Here is a 25,612-nt window from a genome sequence, read left to right as displayed (position 1 = left end):
GTCGGGGGTGTTGGGCGGGGGGGGGGGGGGGGGGTGGCTGTTATCTCTGGAATAACCAAAATTGTGGAGTTTATGTCTCGGCTGACAGAGGGCTTGGCACACACGAGGCGCTCCAAAGAGGGCGGCGATTTGCCTGTGGCCTAGTGTACTAGTTGCAAGTCTTTGCGTTAATAACAGAAGCACAACTCATACTGGCTTAAGCAGAAGTCAGATCCGTGGGCTCACCTGGTTGGAAGTCCAGGAGTGGACTTCAGGCACGGCTGAATCCAGGTGTTTGAACAATGCTGTCAGAAAACCGTCTCACTTCATCTCTGCTTTTCTTTCGTCAGCAGAGTTCATCCCTCAGGCCACTTCCCACTGTGCCAGGCTTCCCTCCCTGGCAACCTGGGGGGAGGGGCAGAGGGTAGAATCTGTAACAAGAAGAAGGGGCGAGGAAGCTGGGCAGACACCCACCATGCTCACCGTGTCTGCTGAGTGAGAAGAAACCTCAAGGGCTTGCACAGCTGAGGTGGGTGGGTGGGTGTAGCTATGGCAACCGTGCCAGGGTGTCACCTCTAATCAGCTTTGCAGGATTGGTAAGCATTTCTTCAGTGCTTGCATCGCCTGGGGCCCCAGACCTGGGACATGGAGGTGCCAGTGGGTGGGAGACACAGTGCAGATGCCCCGTGAATTTCCACCTGGGCTGGGGGAGGGGTGGCAGGGTGGCCAAAGAGAATTCTGAAAATGATTTTATTCACCTGAGCCAACCTCCTTTCCAGCTCTCTTTTTTCCAGCCCACAGACGGAGGCCCTGGTTGCCCTCTGAAAATCGCCGGTGAGGCCTCGCCTCTCTCCCAGGCTGTGGAATTACAGCGTCCAGCAAGGACAGCCCTCAGACGGGGGCCATGGTCCTACACTCCCCCACATCAGCCCGTCTCCCACAGACTCCTGGGCCCTTTCTCCTTGTCCACGTTCTGTCTGCACCACACGGGAGGCCAGTAAAGAAACGCCCTCTGCTTGTGCTGCCCGGGAGAAGCGGGGCACACGCTACCCCGATGTTGGGGGAGGTGCCTCCTTCTCTGGGTGAGGAGGCTCCAGGTCAGGTTGCTCACCACAAGTGCACTGCCCGACAGCCACCCGGGCTACAGGCTGCGGCTTCCCCTCTGGAGCGACATCACTGCTGCCACCCCACCCCTCCCCCATCTGGCCCAGGAGGCAGCGGTGTCTGTCGATCGGTCAGGCCTCTCTGTGCCCTGCCCGCTGGGGACGCTTGGCCTCCGTCCACCCTGGGGTTCTGGGGCCTCTCAGTCATCGCAGTGGGTGCGGAACCAGGGAGGGGTGAGCCCCCAGGTCTTCACCTCTGTCCTGCAGGTGGGCGCAGGGCCTGGGGACACCTCTGCCTGTAGTGACCGGAGGTGTTTGGGGACTTTTTCTCTGAATTACGGGCCAGGCCTTAGCCCATGCGGGGCCAGAGTTTGTTCCCCATTCAGTGTTCTATTTGGAAACACTTACTTATATGAAATCTCCACTCGCTTCTCTGACTGTAAAGGTTTCCTTTAAAGACAGGACTGGATGCTGAATTTGTGGAATTCCTTTCGACATCTGTCAAGGTGATCACCTGGTTTTCCTCCTTCGCTGCCTCGTAGGAATCGCACCACAGGTTTCTTCCTGCCAAGTAACCACCACGTCTGGGCATGGCGCTCTGCGCGCTGGAATCCCAAAGGCCTTTCTCATTCTCCTCTAACTCATTAATGTTTTCCTGGGTTGTGTTGACAGTGAAAAAGTTAATGTGAACAATCTATCATTGTTCTTTATCTTCTGTTAAATACTTCAAAAATAGTTTTACACAAAAAAATAGGACTGCGCCACGACATTTGTATCATAATTGTTTTTTCTGATTCAAACGCCACACATTCCAGGCAGAACGCAGCGCTCGGCCACCCTTTCTCCTGCGGCTCTCAAGGCAGATGTCCCGGGGTTTTGTCCTGAGACGCCTCTCACTGCCCAGCCCCCCATCAGCCTCACCTCCTCTCTGCACAGTGGACGGTGGACGCAGCATCCACCCTGTCCTTCCCAGTGACCCCAGACCAGGGTCAAGGGACAGCCCCTCTGGGCCAGGCCAGGGGCCCAAGGGCGGGCCCTGGGGAAGTGCACCTGAAGGCGAGTCTCTTGGGGAACAGAGGCAGTCGGCTCACAGAGGAAAACCAGATTTTGTTTAGTCTCTTCCTGGCCCAGAACGCCCGGTACTTAATACATTAATCAACGCTGGAGCCAGCCCCCGCCAACTGTTTTCATGGGCTCCCAGCACCCCGCCCGCTCCCTCCCCAGGCGGGGCCTGACCTTTCAGCTGCCCCCGCAGAAGACTGGAGCTTTCCTCCAGCCCCACCCCCATGTCACCCCTTCGCCTCTGTGGGGTGGCTTCACAGTTTACAGGACTGAACCTGCTCCAGGGCTCCCCACAAAGGAATTTGGGGTGACCTTTGACCTCTGGTTAGTGCATGTCAGCCAAGTCACCCTCCGGGTCTTGTTGCCCCAGGGAGGGAGTTACTGCCCGAGAAGCAGCAGGGGAGACAGCAGCATGTAGGGACCGTCCCTAGCGCTTGAGCCACAGCAGTGCCGCCAAGACCCCGGCTCATCCATAGGCAGGACTTCGAGGCCCTGGGGTGCAGACATGGACCAGACATGAGGCCTGGGGTGCGGAGATGGACCAGACTCCAGGCCTGGGGTGCAGAGATGGACCTGACTCCAGGCCTGGGGTGCAGGGATGGACCAGAAGCCCTGGGCATCCCCATTGGCTACTGAGCATCCTGGCAGGCACTGACTTATCCCACTCCCCGCCTCCCAGGGCCCAGTGTTGGAGTCGAGTGGGGTGGGGTGGCCTGGGGTGGACGTGGGAAGCACCGGCAGAGGGAGGCCGGTGGTGGAGAGGATGCTTGCTGGGAGCATGTTCCGGGGATGACAGGACAAGGGGGTTAAGGGGCCACTGGCGAATCCTTCCCTCTGACACTATTTCTAAATACACATGGTTTAACAAAACGCAGTTCTTAAATAAAACATTACACACTTAGAGAATGCTCCCCAAAACCACAAAGAAGAAAGTGAAAATTATCCAAAGTCCTGTAACGGAGACAGCACTGTTCTGTATGCGGATGGCGGCAGATGCTGACCCCGGACCCGCCCTGCGAGACCTGATGTGACCTCGCCTGACCTGGCTCATCCCCCTGAGGGCTGCACACGGAGTTCTCCATATGGTATTGGTTTTTTTTGTTTTTTTTTGGGGGGGGGGGGTTTTGAGAGAGAGAGAGAGAGAGAGAGAGAGAGAGAGATTGATTTGTTGTTCCACTTATATATGCATTCATTGGTTGATTCTTATATGTGCCCTGACCGGGGATCAAACTCACAACCTTGGTGTATGAGGATGAGGTGCTAACCAACTGAGCCATCTAGCCAGGGCCTCTCCCTCAGCATTTTAAACACCTGAACAGTCCATTGTATGGCCCCTGACACCATCCCACATGATGACTATTGATGTTAACAATGAATGGATGAATGAATGAATGAGAAAGCAAATGAATGAATACATGGAGGGAGGGAGGGAGGCAGGAAAGAGGTCCAGCTAGGACATCTAGTGATTTAAAAAAAGAAATAAAAAATATACCAGTAAGACAACGCTTCCCTGCACTCTATCTGCCCCCGCCCCCCTAGCCCTGACCCTGTGGAATGAACTTGGGATGCCCATTCTGTGCTTTGGGTCACACTCTAAAAACTAGCCGGGTGGTTCTGTGGTTCTAGTATCCAACCCGTTGGCTTCTCTTAAGTACACAAGATGGTGGACCTCCTTGGCCCATGAAAGCAATGGTGCCCGGGGGCTGGCTTCAGGGAGGTTGTCTGCCCTGTGAGATCTCCGAGGTCAGCTAAGCATCATGTCCATGTGTGCTCACGGCCCTACCCCAGGGTGTCACTCTCACACTGCTCCCATGGAGCCTGCGGGAGCTGGGGGAGACGGGACACAAATACACAGGGCAGGTGTACGTTTCACTACGGGCTTGGAAGCCAGCAGGATGAAGGCATGTGGGGAAGAGTGGCTGTGAGGGGGATGGCGTGGACCAGGTAGTCAGGGAAGGCTTCCTGGAGGCAATCATTTAGACTGTGAGACTTAAACAGCAAGGAGATGGCATGTGGGCATCTGGAAGAAAAGCACTCTAGGCAGAGGAGGCGGGGCACGTGCAAAGGCCCTGTGACAGGAAGGAGCCGGGGAGCTGAGGCCTGGCCACGTCTGTGTAGCTGGGATGAGGGTCCCTGGGACCAGGCAGGAAGATGCTGGGCAGAGAAACAGTGGCGCAGAGCTTGGAGGCTGGGGAAGGGGTTGCGATTTTGTCCTAGACAATGAGAAGCTACTGGAGGACTTCAAGCAGGAGTGACAGTGGCCACTCTGACCCCCACGTGAAGATGAGAATGGAGAGTCCAGGCAGGCGCCAGCGAGGCAGCCAATGCAGCCGTCGAGGGAGAGATGCTGCTTTGACAGCAACTCTCTCCCGTGCAGGAGCCGTTCCAGGCCCAGGCGATGCCTTTCGTGCCCGTGTCTCTGGGGCCTCCTGACGCTGATCTTCATCTTTGGTGGCGTGAACTCCTCTGAAGAGGACAGGCAGGGGGTCCGATGGCTGCGTGGCATCTGGCTCGCATGTGTCTCACTCACAACTGTCTGGCCGTGCATCCACTCTGTCCAGGTCGTTCTGCTCTCATCTGTTTGCAGTAAAGACAATTACAGCTCTTAGGGGGTCGAATGGGGGCCCCCAAAAGGTATGTCCATGCCCCTAATCTCTGGAGCCCGAGAATGGGACCTTATTTGGGAAAAGGTCTTTGCAGATGTGATTAAGTTAAGGCTACCGAGATGAGATCGTCCTGGATGATCCAGGTGGGCCCTAAATCCAGGGACAAGTGTCCTTATGAGACACAGGGGAGAGGGAAACAGGAGGAGGAGGAGGCCATGTGACGATGGAGGCCGAGACGGGAGTGATGTGGCCACAAGCCAAGGAAAGCCAGGAGCCCCCAGCAGGTGGAAAAGACTCAGGAAGACCCTCCCTGGAGCCTATGGAGGGAGCATGGCCCTGCTGACCCCTTGGTTTTGGACTTGGCCTTGAGGACATGAGAGAACTGGCTGTTACTTTAAGCCACTCAGTTTGTGGGAGTTGGTTATGGAGGCCCCAGGAAATGAACACAATCCCCACAATGCCTTTCACAGAGTCAATTAAATGCTTGTTGATTGACAGACAACTCCCACAGCCTGAGGACCATCAGATAGGGCCCTTTAAAGCGGGGTGCCTCCTCGGCCCAAGGAGCGATGGAGAGGGGAAGCCTGAGGAGCAGAGCTGGGCTGTGGGTGGGAACCAGCCTGGAGAAACGCAGGACACCGAGCGTTTCTGGCGTCAGACACGGGGGACAAGCGAAGCCACTGGCATCTGGGTGGCCTTCGGGGGGGCGGGGAGGGGGCAGCTTCCCAACCGCTGGGAACATGTGCTGGGTGTGAGCTGGACTCCACAGGCCTCAGCATGGGGAGGGCAAAGCCACCCCAAGCAGGCACATCCACCCGCCTGGGAGGCCAAGAGGGACACGCGGGGCCCCACCACAGGCTACTCCACTGCGTGCAGGGAAGCAGGTTGGTGGGGGTGGAGTCTGCAGGCCCTGTTTCCCAGGGCTTGGAGCCCAGATGGGGGCACTCGGGGACGCAGCCTTCAGCGTGCAAAGCCTGGATTCAGTTTGCACCCACCCTCCCTCCGATCTGGGTGCAGTCCCTGCCTGGGGGCCTCAGCTAGCCATCCTGCGGCTTCGGGGAGGGGCTCTTTCTTGTTTTTAGCATTTCTTTGACGCATTTTGTTTTCAATTTTAATAAAAAGGGGACATAAAACCCTTAATGAGCCGTGGGAAGTGGTTCTTTTGTACAAGGAAGGCTGGCATGTCCCCGGGGCAGCTGGTGGGTCTGCCTCCACTTCAGATGAGCCCTGGGTTTATCGTCGCATCCATCCCTCAGTGTGCATCCGCCAGGGGGTCGCCTGCAGGGGTCCTGCCAGCCCCACCTCACCTCCCACCAGCCAGCAGAGGCCCACAGGGCCCAGGTCGAGCAACGCGGGTCTGGCTCCAGTGTGGCTGTTTTCAGCAACTGTGCTAACAGAATGCACATCCTGGAGTCAGAACATAACTTCCAGGAGAAATCTCGGCTGTCTCATCGGCATACGTGGCCTTTGCGCTAGCCATGAAGCACCCCCCCTTACCATTGCTTCCTAGCAACACCCCCCCACCCCCGGGGCTTGTGGGCTGCCTCCTCCTCCAGGCAGGCATCCCTGACCTCCTAGGGCTGCCTGTCCTTACCGCCTGGTCCGAGTCTGTGGTGGAAGCACCCAGCAGGCGATACCGCGCTCCAGCCTCGCTGCCGGCTTCTTCCACAGACACCCGTGTGCACCCTGGTTCCCAGTGAGCTCCCGGCCACCTGCCTGCCGCCCAGGGTTTGGGAGGCAGCTGGCCGGGCCTCAGTGATCAGGAACACACCTGCTCTGGGGTTGAGACTTAAATGCCTCAGAGCTGGTTTTGTGAGGCAAATGTTGCCTAAATGAAATCCCACTGGGAAGCCGTCCGTGGCCGCACACGTCAGTACCTGCGGTTTGTGCGTGCGGGGCCAGCTCACAGCCTGCGGCTCATTTTCCTCGGGCACGAAGCAGATTGGTGTATTTTCTACTCGACACCGTATAAAAGAAACCCAGTCAGGCCAGGAAAACCATGTTGGGAAGTAGGAAAAGAATGAACTTTGGACAGCGTATCAGTTAGGAGAGACTTCTAGCTATAAAGAAACAATGTCTACCGGAGGTGCTTTGAAACAAATCTTCATAATTTCACATCAGGAGTCCAGAGGGGTGGGCAATGCCACATTGCTCCCTCAGAACTTTCAACATCATTGGAGACCCGGGATTCTTCTACCTCCATAGGTCAGCTCCGGTCTTCAGGCTGATCTCAAGGCACAAGCGGGCTGCACGGGCTCCGCCATCACCTCCTCACAAGCTGCATCCGAATACAGAGAAGAAAGTTTTCCATCTAGCGTCTTTTTTATTTTATTTTTAAGACTAAAGAAACCCATTCCCAGAATCCCTTCAGCAACATCCCGTGAGGCTTATGGGCCACAACCATAGCCCAAACCCCTTCCTACCAACACTTGGCCCGGAGAACCAAGTGCCCTGATTGGCTGAAACAAGGGATGGGCAAACGAGAGCCTGGAGGCCAAATCCATTCACGTTTGTCAATAGCCGCCCCCGTGCACCTCAGTCTTGTCGATGGCCACTTTCACGCTACTGAGCGAAAGATGGTTTGCCTACAGGGTTCACTAGATGGTGCTCGCAGAGGTCCTTCGCATCCTCTGGTTTAAGTGAATGGAGATTGATGCAGGACAGTGGGGGAGGGGTGGGAGGAGGGAGGGGTGGGGGGAGGGCGGGACGGTTTGGGCAGGACCCCAGTGGTGCCCGGTGCAAACCCAGCTTTGCCTCAGACGAGCTGCGAGCTGCGTGTCTTTGGGGAGCCCTCATTCTGAGGCTCAGCTCCCTTCCTGTAATGGGGTAAACCCTTTTGCTGCTGTTGCAAGGAATAAACGAGGTGATAGACCAAAAGCACCTGGCACAAAATAGGCACTGGAGCAGCGGTTCTCAACCTTCCTAGTGCCGCGACCCTTTCATACAGTGCCTCATGTTGTGGTGACCCCCAATCTCATTGTTACAAATTGAACATAATTAAAGCATAGTGAGTAATCACAAAACAATATGTAATTATATGTGTGTTTTCCGATGGTCTTAGGCGACCCCTGTGAAAGGGTCGTTCGACCCCCAAAGGGATCGCGACCCACAGGTTGAGAACTGCTGCCCTAGAGTGTTCTGTTCCCTTCCAGAATTTTATGCCATTAGACCCCCCAGAAGAGAGGCTGCAACGGGGTTTGTGGTTTACTAATTAGAATCAAAACACTGCTCCTGTTCACAAGAGGCAAATGAGCCAAAGTCGATGGGTTTTAGGAGCTTTCCGAAACACAGAAAGAGCTGCCAGTAAGCTCCAAAGGGGAGTTGTGCAACATGTGGTATGGGGGGGGGGGGGGGGGGGGAGTCCATGGGCGTATTTTCTTGGGGCTTCAGAACCCAGGGGTGTCTCTTCGCTGAGGGCTGCAAGCTGAGGCGTGGGGCTGGACAAGATGCACAAGCACCAAAGGCTGGGCCCCCAACTCTGCGCCCTCCCGAACCCTTTTCACTATCACAGCCACGCCCCGTTCGGAGAGACAACTGCCAGCACAAAACGCTTTCATTAACTCATGTATTTTCCTTTGTTTTGTTGAAAAACAATCAAGAACATGTGCACTGGCCACTGTGGACTTCTGCTGGGACCAGAGGCCAAGGGACATGGAGCAAAAGAAACGCGGTGGGTTTAGACAGACCCAGATTTCTGTCCTGCTTCTCCGCTGGGGCCGCACCCGCCTGGGCAGGTGCCCTGGCCTCTCCGAGACTCGGTTTCCTCCTCTGTAAATGGAGGTCACAATAGTGCTTCCTTCCGGAGGTTCTGGAGATCTGGGAAGATCGATTAAGATTTAATACAGTGATAACGTGTCCAGTCCAGACACTTGTACACTGCAGTATATGCTCAAAAATGTTCAGTGTCCTATTAGCTCCAACACGGCCAGGTAGATTGTAGTCCCATTTCTCAGAAGAAAAGATGGAGACTCAGAGAGGTTAAGTAATTTGTCCAAGGGCACACAGTTAGGAAGGGGCAGGGCCAGGGCTGGTGAGTGGGTCTGCGCGGCCCTAGAATGACAGTGAGTGACAGCCGGCTATGGGACCCCTGGGACAGTGAGACCAGGAGAACCCCTGAGTCGTGATCATTACGCCTCAACTTAGGAAACGGCCTTCCCCTCTTTACAGCGCTGACAGAAGCTCGTAGGGGCACATGCCTGAGCCCACTCCAAGGTGGGGGGGCCTAGAGGAATCCCCCCAACCAACCAGGAGGACCAGGGAGAGGCAGCCTCCAGGGAGCCCAACAGACCTCCTTGTGGCCACCAGAGGGCAGCAAATGCACCTGTAAGGGAGGGCACCCCAGGTTGAGGAGCCACAGGGAACTGACACCCAGGTGCCTCCTCCTCCAGGCGCACACTGGTGAGTGGTGAAGTGGGGGCTTGAACCTGGGCCTCTGGCTCTGAGTGTGGAAGCCTCTGCCCGGCTTGATCTAAGGCTGGGCCCAGGTCAGCTGCTCCTGGACATCTGCAGGGCAGGGCAAGGGAGGTCACCAGGGCTGTCCTTATTGTCCCTTCCCTGTCAGTCAAAGCTCTTAGCTCCTCCCTCAGCACTCACCTCCACGCCTCATAGGAAGCCTCAACTCATTCATTCATTCATTCATTCATGTGTCCATTCTCTCAATTTAATATCAAATATATATTTACTAATCACCTCTATGTGCTAGGCAAACAGTAGTGAACTAGACAGTCTGGTGGGGGAGGCAGGCATGTGCAGTCTGATGGGCTGGGCACAGGAGCCAGGGGGCTCCTAGGGCTGGGGGCAGGCGGGCATCAAGGAGGGCTTTCTGGAGGAGGAGGTTTACGCACCAGGAGCTGGGGAGCCAGTCACAGGGAGCGGGGAGAGCTTTTCCTCATCCAGCCATTTAAGAGCCACATATAAAGCAGTGGGATGGGAGCTGGAGATAGAGACGCCCCCAGATTCAGGGCCCAGCAGGGGCGGCAGGCAGGGCGTGAGCATCTGCAGTGCTGTGCTCAGGGCCATGATGGCCGGTCCCCAGGGGAGCACAGCAGGGGCAGGGCCAGGAGATTTGTGGGGCACCCACAGGAGCAGCATGGCGAGCGCATAAGCTAAGGGGTGACAACCTGGACCCGCGGGTATAGCCGTGCGAAGACAGTAACTTCCCTGAGAATCAGTTTCCTCATCTGTAAAATGGGAATGAGTCTCATTGTCTTGTAGGTGTTGTGCCACCTGACACATAGTAGGCACTCAATGAATAATGCTGGCTGAATGAGTGAGTAGCCTGTGGGCTTGTTCTGTGAATGGTTGCTGTGTTGTTGTTGTTGTTGTTTTATTACTATTACTATCTGTGTGCTGTAAATCCTGGAGCAAGTGTAAAGTTAACAACGGCCTGCAAAGACTGAGTAGGGAATTTCCAGTAGGTTTCCTGTTACTGGTAGAGACGACTCTACACATCCACCAGGGGGCGACTGCGCTTGCTGGGCCCCATCCTGGACTCTCACAGGCAGTCACATACACACACAGGCGTGCTCACGCTCACACACATTCATACCCACACTCACACTTGCCCTCAGCTCATGCACGTATTCCCACACATTGGCTCACACACTCACCCTCACACACGCTCCTTCCAGAACCAGCACCTCACTCAGGCCGACCCCACCAAGGCGGGCAGGTGTCTGCACCCCTCCAGCCTGGCCTGGGCCCTGCTGTGGCGTCTGGCCCTGGCTTGACTGGTGACCACAGATGCTCAGACCTGCCACAAGGGCCAGGAGGGTGGACGAGGGCCAGGGACTGGCCAGTGTCTGTCACTCATTTAATCCTCACAGCACCCCTAGGAGAGAGGGAGGGACTGTTACAGTCCTCCTTTCAGGGAAGGAAACTGAGGCACAGAGAAGTTACAGGACTTGCTCACTGATAAGAATCAGTGTCTCTGAGTCACAGCGACAACACAGCACAGCACACCACACAGCACAGCACACCACACAGCACAGAACAACACACAGCACAGAACAACACACAGCACAGAACAACACACAGCACAGAACAACACACAGCACAGAACAACACACAGCACAGAACACCACACAGCACAGAACACCACACAGCACAGAACACCACACAGCACAGCACACCACACAGCACAGAACACCACACAGCACAGAACACTACACAGCACAGAACACCACACAGCACAGCACACCACACAGCACAGACACCACACAGCACAGCACACCACACAGCACAGAACACCACACAGCACAGAACACCACACAGCACAGAACACCACACAGCACAGCACACCACACAGCACAGAACAACACACAGCACAGCACACAGCACAGCACACCACACAGCACACCACACAGCACAGAACACAGCACAGCACACCACACAGCACAGCACACCACACAGCACAGAACACCACACAGCACAGAACACCACACAGCACAGAACATCACACAGCACTGAACACCACACAGCACAGCACACAGCACAGCACACCACACAGCACACCACACAGCACAGAACACTACACAGCACAGAACACCACACAGCACAGAACACCACACAGCACAGAACACCACACAGCACAGCACACAGCACAGAACACCACACAGCACAGCACACCACACAGCACAGCACACAGCACAGCACAGCACACAGCACAGCACACAGCACAGCACAGCACACCACACAGCACAGCACACCACACAGCACAGCACACCACACAGCACAGCACACAGGACAGAACACCACACAGCACAGCACACAGCACAGCACACAGCACAGCACACAGCACAGCACAGAACACCACACAGCACAGCACACCACACAGCACAGAACACCACACAGCACAGCACACAGCACAGCACACCACACAGCACACCACACAGCACAGAACACCACACAGCACAGAACACCACACAGCACAGCACACAGCACAGCACACAGCACAGAACACCACACAGCACAGCACACAGCACACCACACAGCACAGCACACAGCACAGAACACCACACAGCACAGAACACCACACAGCACAGCACACCACACATCACAGCACACCACACAGCACAGAACACCACACAGCACAGAACACCACACAGCACAGAACACCACACAGCACAGCACACCACACAGCACAGAACAACACACAGCACAGAACAACACACAGACCACCACACAGCACAGCACACCACACGGCACAGAACACCACACAGCACAGCACACCACACAGCACAGAACAACACACAGCACAGAACAACACACAGACCACCACACAGCACAGCACACCACACAGCACAGCACACAGCACAGAACACCACACAGCACAGCACACCACACAGCACAGAACAACACACAGCACAGAACAACACACAGAACACCACACAGCACAGAACACCACACAGCACAGCACACCACACAGCACAGCACACCACACAGCACAGAACGCCACACAGCACAGCACACAGCACAGAACACCACACAGCACAGAACATCACACAGCACAGCACAGCACACAGCACAGAACACCACACAGCACAGAACACCACACAGCACAGCACACCACACAGCACAGAACAACACCACACAGCACAGAACAACACCACACAGCACAGCACACCGCACAGCACAGCACACCACACAGCACAGCACACCACACAGCACAGAACACCCCACAGCACAGAACACAGCTCAGAACACCACACAGCACAGCACACAGCACAGCACACCACACAGCACAGAACACCACACAGCACAGCACACAGCACAGCACACAGCACAGCACAGAACAGCACACAGCACAGCACACAGCACAGCACAGCACACAGCACAGCACACAGCACAGCACACCACACAGCACAGCACACCACACAGCACAGCACACAGCACAGCACAGCACACCACACAGCACAGCACACAGCACAGAACACCACACAGCACAGAACACCACACAGCACAGCACACAGCACAGCACAGCACACCACACAGCACAGCACACAGCACAGAACACCACACAGCACAGCACACCACACAGCACAGCACACAGCACAGCACAGCACACAGCACAGCACACCACACAGCACAGCACACAGCACAGCACACCACACAGCACAGCACACAGGACAGAACACCACACAGCACAGCACACCCCACAGCACAGCACACAGGACAGAACACCACACAGCACAGCACACAGCACAGCACACCACACAGCACAGCACACAGCACAGCACACCACACAGCACAGCACACCACACAGCACAGCACACAGCACAGCACAGCACACAGCACAGCACACAGCACAGCACACAGCACAGAACACCACACAGCACAGCACACCACACAGCACAGAACACCACACAGCACACCACACAGCACAGAACACCACACAGCACACCACACAGCACAGAACACCACACAGCACAGCACACAGCACAGCACACCACACAGCACACCACACAGCACAGAACACCACACAGCACAGCACACAGCACAGCACACAGCACAGAACACCACACAGCATAGCACACAGCACAGCACACAGCACAGAACACCACACAGCACAGAACACCACACAGCACAGCACACCACACATCACAGCACACCACACAGCACAGAACACCACACAGCACAGAACACCACACAGCACAGCACACCACACATCACAGCACACCACACAGCACAGCACACCACACAGCACAGAACACCACACAGCACAGCACACCACACAGCACAGAACACCACACAGCACAGAACATCACACAGCACAGCACACAGCACAGCACAGCACACAGCACAGAACACCACACAGCACAGAACATCACACAGCACAGCGCACCACACAGCACAGAACACCACACAGCACAGAACATCACACAGCACAGCACACCACACAGCACAGCATAGCAGCAGCCATACAGGGGAGCTGTCCTAGCACCCAGCGTCCCAGCACTGAGCATGTGGCCGTATCATCTCCCTCAGTTGCTATGGAGTCGCTCCAGCTGCTGTCATGAATTCCCGGGAACTGGTGCCTTCAGCCCGTACACTGATTGTTCCAGTCGGTTCTGGAGGTGAGAATGGACTGGTGTCCCGGGTGGGTTCTGGAGGTGAGAATGGACTGGTGTCCCGGGTGGGGCCTGGAGGTGAGAATGGACTGGTGTCCCAGGTGGGTTCTGGAGGTGAGAATGGACTGATTGTCCCGGGTGGGGTCTGGAGGTGAGAATGGACTGATGTCCCAGGTGGGTTCTGGAGGTGAGAATGGACTGGTGTCCCTGGTGGGGTCTGGAGGTGAGAATGGACTGATGTCCCAGGTGGGTTCTGGAGGTGAGAATGGACTGATTGTCCCGGGTGGGGTCTGGAGGTGAGAATGGACTGGTGTCCCAGTCGGTTCTGGAGGTGAGAATGGACTGGTGTCCCTGGTGGGGTCTGGAGGTGAGAATGGACTGGTGTCCTGGGGGTTCTGGAGGTAAGAATGGATTTGTGCCCTGTGGGTTCTGGAAGTGAGAACGGCCTGGTGTCCTGGGGATCTGGAGGTGAGACGGTGCTGACCTCTCCGCCCCCCTGCCCCTTGCTCCTAGCCTCACTCTCCACTGTCTTCATCACCTTCCTCTCTCTGTCTCTCTGTTACCTGTGCCCCATCCCTGCTGTGGCATCTCTCCGTGTCTCTGTCCACTGTGCTGTCTGTCGTGGGCACTTCTCTGTCCCTTCGTCCCTCTCTATTCCTCCATGCATGTTGCTGTGTGTCTGAGTCGCCATCTCTCAGCGTCTCTCTGTCCCCGTGTCTGTCTGTCCCTGTGCCGTCTCCCCCTTGGTCCCACCTTTCGCGTCCAGGGTCTCGGTGGAGGACGGAGGGGCCCATGGTGGTCTGAGGACACTGGCTGGAGTCACCTGACAGGACTCCCCACGGAAGGGCTCAGGCCTGACCCCCGAGGCAGCCCCACCCTGCTTCCCTGCCTCCGCCTGCTCCTCACCGGCCACCTCCTGTGGCCCCGTTACCCCACCTTCTGTGGAAGTTCCCGCCCGTCCTTCCCTTCTGCTGATTTGGGGTAGGGGCACGGAGGCCTCGAATCAGGGACTGTAAAATCATGCCCTGGAATTTGTTGGAAACAGAAAAGCCCCCCATAAAGTCTCCCTGCCCCTCATATTCGATTTCACGAGCCAGTCGTCTGCTAACTGCGAGGAGCAGCCCCTGCGCCCCCAGCCCCACGCTGCCGGGTGGTCGGAGGGGACACCAGGGCAGGAGGGCACGTTTCCTCTGCTTGAGGACACCAGGCGCTAAGTGACAACGCGCCACCCCGATGACTATCTGCGGGAGGGTGGCCCTCCCCGCTGGGGCCCTGCGAGTGATCAGGGAGACAGGAGGCCAGAGACGCCGGGTCTCTATTGACTGTGAGCCTCCACCACAGACCCCATCAGCCCTCATAGAGCTCCATCCACACCCTGGTCTGGGCTGCAGCCCTCATTTTCCTCCACAAAACTTCCTCCTGCTCCAGGTTCCCTCACCAGAATAAAAGTCCCCATTGCTCAGATCAAGTGGCAGCTCCTGGTGGTGAGGGCAGGACCTCTGGGGGGTGAGCAGGTGCTGGAATTGAGCAAAACAAATTCATTCTTCAAAGTAGTGTTTCTGGAGTGTTGTCTGGGAGGCAAGGTGTAAGCCTGGGCCCAGCTCTCCTCACTGGTAAGGTGGAGATGCTACCTGTCTCCTGGGCTGCAGGTAGGATGAACTAATTATTCATGATGATCAAAATCAGCTGCCCGTCAGGCCTCGGTTCAGCCTCAGCTCCACCCCTTGCTGGATGGGGGTCTGATGGTCAATTTATGTGTCAACTCAGCGAAGGCCCCGCCGCCAGTTATCCAATCAACCACACTTCTAGGTTCTATGAGTGAGGGGGTGTTTTACAGAAGAGATTCAAGTCCCAAATCAGCAAAGGAGGGTCCAGAGGATCTGGTGGGCCTGGTCCCATCAGTTGAAAGGCCCAAAGAGCAGGGCTTTCCTGAAGAAATCCCACCTGTGGACAGGAGCTTCGGCCGCTGCCCGAGTTCCAGCCCCTCCTGCCCGCCTGCCCCATGAATTCCAGGCCTGCCCAACCCGCCCCACGGCCGCCTAAGCCAAGTCCTTGCAATAAACCCTTATTATGTGTCTCCTCCTGGTTCTGCTGCTCTGATCGGACCCTGACTGATACGGGGGTTCTGGGCAAGTGTTTCAAGCTGCAAAATGGGAGTAAGAACCTCTTATCTACACTAATAAAAGAGAAACATGGTAATTGGCGTACGACCGCTACCCTTCTGATTGGCTAATCAGCGTATCCTTATGCAAATTAACTGTCAGCCAAGATGGCGGCCGGCAGCCATGCACTGAAGCGAGCAGGGAGGCTTCCTTGCCCCAGTGACTGCAGATTCCAACATTCCCCGCCTGACTTCCCGGCCTCTGAGCTGGCAGTTTGAAACATTCTAACAAATATAGCCGGCTGGGATCTCAGAGCTGAAGTTATACATTGTTTCGATTATAGAACTGCAAACAAACCAGCAGTGGAAGCCTCAGAGCTAGAGCCAGAGCTAAAGCTGGTCCAGAAGAAAAAAAAAAAAGAAAAAAAGGAGTGGTTGGGAGCTTCCCGCCAGCCTGAAAGCAGTCAAAACCGCCAGCCTGAAAGCAGCCCTCAGCCCCTCACCCAGACTGGCCAGGCACCCCAGTGGGGACCCCCACCCTGAAGGGTGTGTGACCAGATGCAAACAGCCCTCAGCCCCTCATCCAGGCTGGCCAGGCACCCCAGTGGGGACCCCCACCCTGATCCAGGACACCCTTCAGGGAAAACCAGCCAGCCCCCAGGCCTCTATCCTATATAGTAAAAGGGTAATAATATGCCTCCCAGCACCGGGATCAGCGGAGCCACGAGGCCTCCTGGCACCAGATCAGCGTGACAGGGGGCAGCGCCCAAACCCCCTGATCGGCCCTGCTCTGTGTGTGACAGGGTGCGGCGCCCAAACCTGCGCCCCCCCTCCACGGGCCCTGCTCTGTGTGTGACAGGGTAGAGCCATAACCTCCCCTTCGGCCCTGCCCTGAGTGTGACAGTGGTGGCGCCCAAACCCCCTGATCCGCCCTGCTCTGTGTGTGACAGGGGGCGGTGCCCCAACTCCCCTATTGGCCCTACTCTGTGCGTGACAGGGAGGAGCTCCCCAACCCCCTGATGGGCCCTGCTCTGTGCGTGACAGGGGGGAGTTCCCCAACCCCGTGATGGGCCCTGCTCTGTGAGTGACAGGGGGCAGCGCCCCAACCTCCTGATTGGCCCTGCTCTGTGCGTGACAGGGGGTGGCACCACAACCTCCCCATCGACCCTGCCTTAAGTGTGACAGGGGGCGGTGCCCCAACCCCCCAATCAGCCCTACCCTGAGCGTGACTGAGGGTGGCATCACAACCTCCCAATCTGCCCTGCTCTGTGCATGACGGGGCGGCTCCCCAACTCCCCAATCAGCCCTGCTCTGAGCCCGACCAGGGGCTGCACTTAGGGATTGGGCCTGCCCTCTGCCACCGGGAGCAGGCCTAAGCCAGCAGGTTGTTATCTCCTGAGGGGTCCCAGACTTCGAGAGGGCATAGGCCGGGCTGAGGGACCCCCCCTTCCCCCCCGAGTGCACAAATTTTTGTGCACCGGGCCTCTAGTAAAATGATAAAGATGAGAGCCATGGAGAGGGACAGGCTAGAGATTGGGGTCTGAACCCCTCCCCCCCACCCCCCTCACCCCCCTCACCCCCCCCCCCTTCCCGGCCTGCAGCACCTGCCTTTAAACCTCGAGCCAAGGACTTGACATTTCTCCAAAGAAGACCTACGAGTGCCCAACATGCACATGAAAGGGTGCTCCACATCATTAGGGAAATACAAATCGAAGCCACAAAATCCCACCCAGTAGGATGGCTATCGTCTTTGAAAACTAGAAAATGACAAAGGGTTGGCAAGGATGTGGAGAGCTGGGAACCCTTGTGCATTGCTGGTGGGGATGTAAACTGGTGCAGCTGAAAACCAGTCTGGTGGGTCTCAAAAAGTTAAACAGAGAACTGCCCATGACCTAGCCATTCCACTTCGGGGCACACCCGGAAAGCATTGAAAACAGGTACGCAAGCCAATACGTTCGCAGAGCAGCGCTGTTCACAGCAGCCAGCAGGTGGAGGAAGCAGCCAAATGTCCAAGAACCGGGTGGTAAACGCTGCGGAGAATTACTCAGCCGAGAACAGGGAGGAGCTCTGCGACCTGCTGCCACATGGACCAGCCTCCGAAGCACGCTGCTCAGTGGAAGGAACCAGGTGCACAATGGCCAGCAAAGGTGAGTCCATGGAGACTGGAGGCAGATTGGTGGCTGCCAGGGCCTGGGAGTTGGGGGCGGGGGGTGGGGGGGGTGGGGAGAATGGGCAGTTACTGCTTCCCGGGCACAGAGTGTCCTTTTGGGGAGGTGACATGTTTTGGAAGGAGACAGAGGGGGTGGTGAATATACTAAATGTCACTGACGTGTCCGCTGTGAAATGTTTAATGTGATGTGATGTGATGTGAATTTCACCTTAGTACAAAAGTGTTGTATCTTGTGACCTTCAGGAACAGGCCAAGGGCATCACAGAGGCACCGGCACTGCCATCATTTGGCCGGCAACATCTTGAAGTCAGCCTTGAGCAGAGGACGGGGCCCACTCCGCCTGCACGTCTGTCCTGCACAGGAGGCGCGAACAAACAGGTGTTGTTTGTGGCAATCTGTTACGCAGCGTTGCAAACAAGTAAAAAAGGGGATCCTTTCACGTAGCCATGGAGCTGGGAGGGAGCTCACAGAAGACCCAGCACCCCCACTTTCCCCAGAAATCTCCCCCCTCCCTACCACTCACCTCCGCCCCTCCCTGTATATCCAGAAACCTCTCCCCGCTGCCCTGCCCTACCTCAACTCCGGCTGCTCTAATTCCCCTCCTTCCCCTACGATACCTGCTCAGCAAATATGCCATGTGACCGGGAGCTCTCCCGGCAAGAGGTGGAAAACAAGGCCAACCGAAGCTCTCAAGTGAAGGCCCGGTCAGAGCTGGAAATACCAGGCGGAGCTGGCACGGGGAACGGCAGCCCCTTGCCAACGCCGTTGAATGAGGTTCTTTAGCCTGGAACAAAGCCCTCCCTTTGAGGACTGACTGCCAACAGGGAGCGCTTTGTTGGGAGCGGAATTTGAGATGCCCGCTGGGATGGGCAGGGGAGAAAGGTGACACCTGCAGGAGTGCCCTGTGTAAATCCTGGATCACAAGAACCAGCATTTCCCCCCTTGTTGGCAAATACGGACGCGTATCGCGCTGACACGCCGCAGCCTCCATCTGATGCGCGGCCCGGGCCCTGGTCTCGAGTTTCCGGCAGGTGATCCCTGCACAGATACGCTCAGACATCCGTGGGTCCTGCCAGGGGAACGGCCCCTTCTCACTCGTCAGCTCTTTATGTTGTTAGAAGAAGGAAAAGCAAATCCCAGTGTTGTTTCCTGAGGCGGAAAATTCAGAGGCGGGAAGGAAGCGTGGGTGACTCCAACGCGGGCGAGAGCTTGTTTATAACACGCCCTGTGCCTCTCACTCCCTCATTAAGGCCCGGGTCCCATCTTACTCTGAATAAACTCCAACACCCTACTCTTGGGCCCTCGTTGTCATGTTCCAACTTCCGGCTGCGTCTCTGACCCACCTCCTGCCCTCTGGGCCCAGCCAGGCGGAGCCTGGAACACAGCAGGCACGTTCCCGCCCCAGGGCCTTTGCACAGCTGTTCTCTCCACCCTGGGTTTGTTTCTCTAAATATCCGCCTGACCGAGCCTGTTCTTCTAGCTCGTGCTCAAGAATGTCATCTCCTCAGAGGGGCCTCCCTGGCGCGTCTCGCTTCTCTATGTCACAGGTTGGATGCTTAATCCTCTCCCAGCCTTGGGAGTCGAAGCCCACACTTTGATTCCCATCACCCCTGGCCTCGCCGGAGGATCAGGCCAGCAGAGGGACAATTACAGAACAGGGTAGACCCAGCCACGGCCCCTGCCCTCCCAGGGCTCCGCTGGGCCTGTCCCGGACCCCGGCCTGCGAGGCAGGGTGTGAGGGTCAGCAGGCGAGGATGGGGAGCTGGCTGTTCCCGCGTCTCCAGCCTGCGCTTGCCAAGAGGTCCAGGTGGTGTCGGGCGCTGGCAGGCGCCCCGTGGCTGACCTCCCTCGCTATGATTTTAGGGCCGCTCCGTTTGTCAGCTCGGCGACGGCATTTCAAAGCTCCCAGGCGTGGGCTCTGAGCTGTGGTCCCTCCTCGGTGATCTCAGCCCAGGGAAGGGAGTCATGACACAGCTAATCCAAAACAGCTGGGACCCGAGGAGCCGCTGACAGCAACGGCCAGTGCGGGAGACTGTACTCGGTCCTGCGACTGTACTGGGTTCTCTTTACGGTACTGGGTCCCTGGGACTGTACTGGGTCCCCTCAGCTGTACTGGGTCCCCTCAAATGTACTGGGTCCCCGTGACTGTACTGGGTCCCCTCAAATGTACTGGGTCCCCGTACTGTACTGGGTCCCCGTACTGTACTGGGTCCCCACGACTGTACTGGGTCCCCTTCGGTTGTACTGGGTCCCCTCAGCTGTACCAGTTCCCCTCAGCTGTACTGGGTCCCCGTGACTGTACTGGGTCCCCGCAGCTGTACTGGGTCCCCTCAGCTGTACCAGGTCCCCGTGACTGTACTGGGTCCCCGCAGCTGTACTGGGTCCCCTCAGCTGTACTGGGTCCCCGCGGCTGTACTGGGTGCCCGTGACTGTACTGGGTCCCCTCGGTTGTCCTGGGTCCCCTCAGCTGTACTGGGTCCCCGCGGCTGTACTGGGTCCCCTCAGCTATACTGGGTCCCCGCGGCTGTACTGGGTCCCCTCAGCTGTACTGGGTCCCCTCAGCTATACTGGGTCCCCGCGGCTGTACTGGGTCCCCTCAGCTGTACTGGGTCCCCGCGGCTGTACTGGGTCCCCTCAGCTGTACTGGGTCCCCGCGGCTGTACTGGGTCCCCTCAGCTGTACTGGGTCCCCGCGGCTGTACTGGGTCCCCGCAGCTGTACTGGGTCCCCTCAGCTGTACTGGGTCCCCGCGGCTGTACTGGGTTCCCTCAGTTGTACTGGGTCCCCTCGGTTGTACTGGGTGCCCGTGACTGTACTGGGTCCCCTCAGTTGTCCTGGGTCCCCGCGGCTGTACTGGGTCCCCTCAGTTGTACTGGGTCCCCTCGGTTGTACTGGGTCCCCGCAGCTGTACTGGGTCCCCTCAGCTGTACTGGGTCCCCACGACTGTATCGGTCTCTCAGCTGTACTGGGTCCCCTCAACTGTACTGGGTTCCCTCAGTTGTACTGGGTCCCCGCGGCTGTACTGGGTCCCCATGACTGTACTGGGTTCCCTCAGTTGTACTGGGTCCCCGCGGCTGTACTGGGTCTTGAGTGCACAGCCAGGGGAGCACTTGACATCCGCTTTCTCCTCTTTTGTAAACTCATTTTTCATGGTAATGAGTCTACTTTGTATGTAAAGTGTTTCTCCTTTATTTGCAGAATAGGCCTGCCTACCCCAGCAGGAGTGCACCTGTCGGAAACATCCCCAGGCTCCCTCTCACATCAACCCGGAGACCGCGCCCCCCCCCCCCCCCCCCCCTCCAGTGGCCCCCAAGCTGTATGCGCAGGACAGGGCCCCTTCCTCTTCATGCCCAGCACAGCGCCTGGATGACCGCAGCAGCTCAATACACATTGGTCAAGTGGCTCAGACCTCAGATAGCTCAAGGCCCACCTCCTGGGAATCCAGCCTGACTGCTTGGAAACCCTGACCTCTGTCTCCTAGTGCTTCTCAGGCTCATGGGCATCCATGGAAAGAGTGCTGGGGAGGGGGCATGAATACAAGGCCGACAGGCCCTCCTCACCTCAGGGTCGAGGATGGAGCCTTAAATTGGGGCTCTGCATCCCCAAGTCCAGTCCTGACTTGGGCACAAAGCACTGTGTGACCGCCTACAGGTGTCATGGACTCTCTGGGTTTTGTTGCTCCAAGTGCAAAATGGAAGAGGGCCTCACACCTAATGGAATGGAAGAGTCCTTGTAGCTCTGCATGTGGCTCTGTATCAATGAGGACTTCTTGGCTGACAGCAACAGAAAACCCTACTTACATATTAGAGAGGAGCAGGAAGGACTGTTGGAGGAGCTGGGAAGGATACTGACTCAGGTATGGCTTGATCCAGGGGCTCTGACAATGTCATCCTTTCTGTCTAGTGTATTTCCCTCCACCTGTCAGTGCTGCTTTCCTTTCACATTCTCATGCAGACTCTCCCCTGGGATGGCAGGGAGGCTGCCAGCACCCCAGGCTTCATGCTGTCCCCCCAAAGTCCCCAACAGGAAGAGCGACTCTCTTTACCCCAGAGCTAATGCAGAAGGACCCATGTTGGCTCTGGTTGGATAAACCTGGGTTACATGCTCATCCCTGAACCAATCCCTGTAGCCAAAGGGGTGGATAGAATTCCCTGATTGGCCGAGCCTGTGTCATGGGACCACACCTGGATGTGGACTGAAGCTGGGGTAAGAGTTGTTTCCCAAAGAAAATCCCAGAGTTGTTTCCAGACGGAGGGGAACAGATGCTGGACAGGGAAACATTTTAAAAATCCATGGCAGAGTCGGAATTACACTGTGCAATCAACCATCACAGAGGTTTGCCTTCTGCAAATGTGTGTTCCTCTGCGGGTCGAGAGATGCCCCACTGGGCACCAAAGCCAGCCAGGAATTGCCTGCAGGGACAACCCCACATGCTCGGATTTCTTCCCTCTCTCTACTGCAATATTTTCCTCTCAACAATCATCTCCCCATTCCTCCCCAGGCCTCAGGGGAGCGTCCAGGCTTGCTTCCTTGGAGCAGGTGGTATATGAGGCCCCTCTAAGAGGTCCCTGAAGGCAGCACTCACCCTCAGAAGAACCTGGGAGGCACCTGAGTAACTTTTACTGAAGAAGATGGTTACAGGTTGTAGGTGCTTCCTCCGGCTGCTGTAACAACTTACCACAAACCTAGTGGCTTAAAACATAACTTATTTCCATACAGTCCTGGAGGTCAGAAAAGGGGTCTCCTTGGACTAAAATTAAGGTGTTAGCAGCCGGTTTCTCTCTGGAGGCTCCAGGGAGCATGGGTTTCCTGCCTCCTCCAACCTCTAGGGGCTGCCCACACTCCTTGGCTCAAGGCCCCTTCCTCCGCTTTCAATGCCAGCTGCAGAGCATCTTCCAATTCCCATCCTGCCTCTGACCCTTCTGCCAGCCTCCTAGAAGGTCCCTGTGGTTGCATGGAGCCCACCCGGGGAATCCAGGACAGCCTTGCCATCTCAAGGGCCTTAGTCACATCTGCAAAGATGTGAGGTCACATCCTCGTGGGATTAGGCCGTTATTCCACCTACCCCAAGGGTCATTCCATGCACTCCCCGCTGCCTGCTCCTTTATCCAGACCATCCAGTGAAAATTTGCTTTAGGTTACAAACTGAGGCTTGCAGTGGGTCGGAACATGCGCGCGCGCGCGCGCACACACACACACACACACACACACACACACTCCTTGCCTTCTCTAGCTTGCCTACAGTGTGGCACACACACGAATTCGTTCATTCATTCAATTAACACGTATGAAGCATCTACTATGTGCTAGGCACTGAACTTACCACGAGGGTGTGATGGAGACAAAGACACACAGGGTTCCCCCCCAAAGGAGGTTACCATCCAATATGGGACATAAGCATCAAACCAAGTAAGTACTCACCAACTCGTTCTTTAATCCACTCAGCCTGTACTTATTAAATGCCTGAAATACCCTGGCCCTGAAGGAGACAGGCCCCATCCCTGTCTCATGGAGGGTGCACTCTGAGGTGGCAGACAGACAATTAGACAAGCAACGACAAAGGAGGGTGGGGTGGGAAGAGGGACCAGTCCAGATGGGGGTGTTGACCAAAGGAAAGGGGAGAGGGGCTGCCTGTCGGTTACACACTGCGGCGTAACAAACCACCGCAACGCAGACACTTCTTACAGCGCCCTCTCATTCCCAGGTGTGTGGAGGCCACTGCAGAGTGCTGCTGACCTGGGGTGATCTCCACTGATGAGGCTGGAGATGAGGGGACCTGCCCAGGTCTCCCTCGTCTGTGGGACGCTTCTAGCATCACCCCACGTCTGACCATGGGGGGAAACTCCTCCGCTGGCGAGGTCTCCCGGCAGCAGCCCCGGGTTCCCCTCTCCTTCCAGCCCTGGTCACCTTTGCAGGCAAACCTGCCTCCAGGAGCCGAGAACAGACAACCACGGCCCCGCCAGTTTACAGCCTCCCCCGTGCCCGAGGCTTCTGGCCCCTGGTGCCCGCTAGCTGCCAACTCAAAGGGACCGGAGGGCTCCTGGGCTCTCCTCTGACCTTCCACCCACAAGCACAGAGGCTCCTGTGGAAACGCCAGGAAGCCACCGCCCCCTCGCAGAGCTGAGTCCTGAGCAGGAGGCCAGGGAGGATCTCTCTAGATTTGCAGTAAAATCCGACCTTTGGTTCAACCCGGCTTAATGAGTACGTGAGCTGACAAGGCCCTGCAGTCAGTCCCAGAGCTGCTTGGGGCGAGGCCTTTGGCCAACCGTGGGGCCAGCCCCTCCCCGTGATCTCAGTGTCCCTCCCAGTCCCCACAGAACCTCGGGGCCGCTGGGGGGCGGCAGTTTGGGAAAAAGACTTCGGGTCTCTGGCTGCGGGAGGTGGAAATGCTGAGCTGGGAGAGGCCGAGGGCGGCGGGCGTCTGAGGGGCCCGCGGGGCCATTCCGACGCACATGACACTGTGGCTCCTCACAGGCCGCTCCAGTGCCGGCCACCTGGGCCCCCACCTGCCACTCCCGGCTCTGGGATGTAAATGCCTGCTGCTCACCCACCGAAAGGTGTTGGGAGTGGAAGGGGACACGCAGGAGGACCGGGAATATTCGCTGTAACTGACAGCAGGCTGGGCCACCCCGCGGTGCTGGGAGAGCCTCGCCCGCAGCAGCGAGAAAGCTGTGTTCTGGTTCCAATTCTGGTTCCAGAGACTCGGGGACACGCCCTGGAAACGAGGACTCATCTCCTCTATCAACAGCGGCCACGACTGTGCCAGGGGCCACCCACCTCGAGGGCGGCGGGTGACCGCACAGCACAGGCAGCACCCACCGCAGCCCCACGGGGCACCGACTGGACCCTCCGCCCGTGTCAACTCCTCTCGTCACCGCAGCCTCCTGGGCCCGCAGATGAAGATCTGGGCCCCGAAAGGCACGCCACCGCCCGGCTCCAAGGCTGCGACTCTCACCCTGGTGCTGCGCCTCGGACAAGGGGACAAGTGGGGGTGGGCTTTGAGGGTTGGGGGTGCTCCGCTCCCACAAACAGCCCCTCCCCCAACCTAGAAAAAAATGTTCAGAAAACGGCAGCTTCAATTGAGGGACAAATCCCAGAAAGAACAAGACGGCCCCTGAGACAGCTTCCTGGTGGCCGCGCTCTGGGCCGGCGCCCTGCGCCCCACCGTGGTCACTATAACAACAGCAACAGTAAGGGCTACAATTTGCAAGAGCTTGACTTCCTAGTGCCAGGCGTGGAGCATTCCAGCTGCGTGAGCCCACGTTCCCTCTGCTCAACCATGGCAGCGAGGCAGCGTTTTCAACTCCCATTTTACAGAAGGGGAAACTGAGGCCAAGAGAAGCAACAGAGCCTGACGGCAGCCCAGACACCAAGCCCTGGGCCCTCTGCGTGAGCTCCTGAGCCAGGGCCTCTATAGTGAAGGCCTGGACTCTGCTTCCTAAAGAACTGGGGGTGAGGGGCGGGGGGGGGGTGCTCCCAGCTGCACCAGGGCCTGCGAAATGAGCTGGGGGAGTTACCTAACCC

This window comes from Myotis yumanensis, unplaced genomic scaffold (genome assembly GCF_028538775.1).
Source record: "Myotis yumanensis isolate MYYU_CA2020_CCGP unplaced genomic scaffold, mMyoYum1.0.hap1 SCAF_7, whole genome shotgun sequence".
NCBI classification, from domain to species: domain Eukaryota; kingdom Metazoa; phylum Chordata; class Mammalia; order Chiroptera; family Vespertilionidae; genus Myotis; species Myotis yumanensis.
This window is presented reverse-complemented; position numbering follows the sequence as displayed.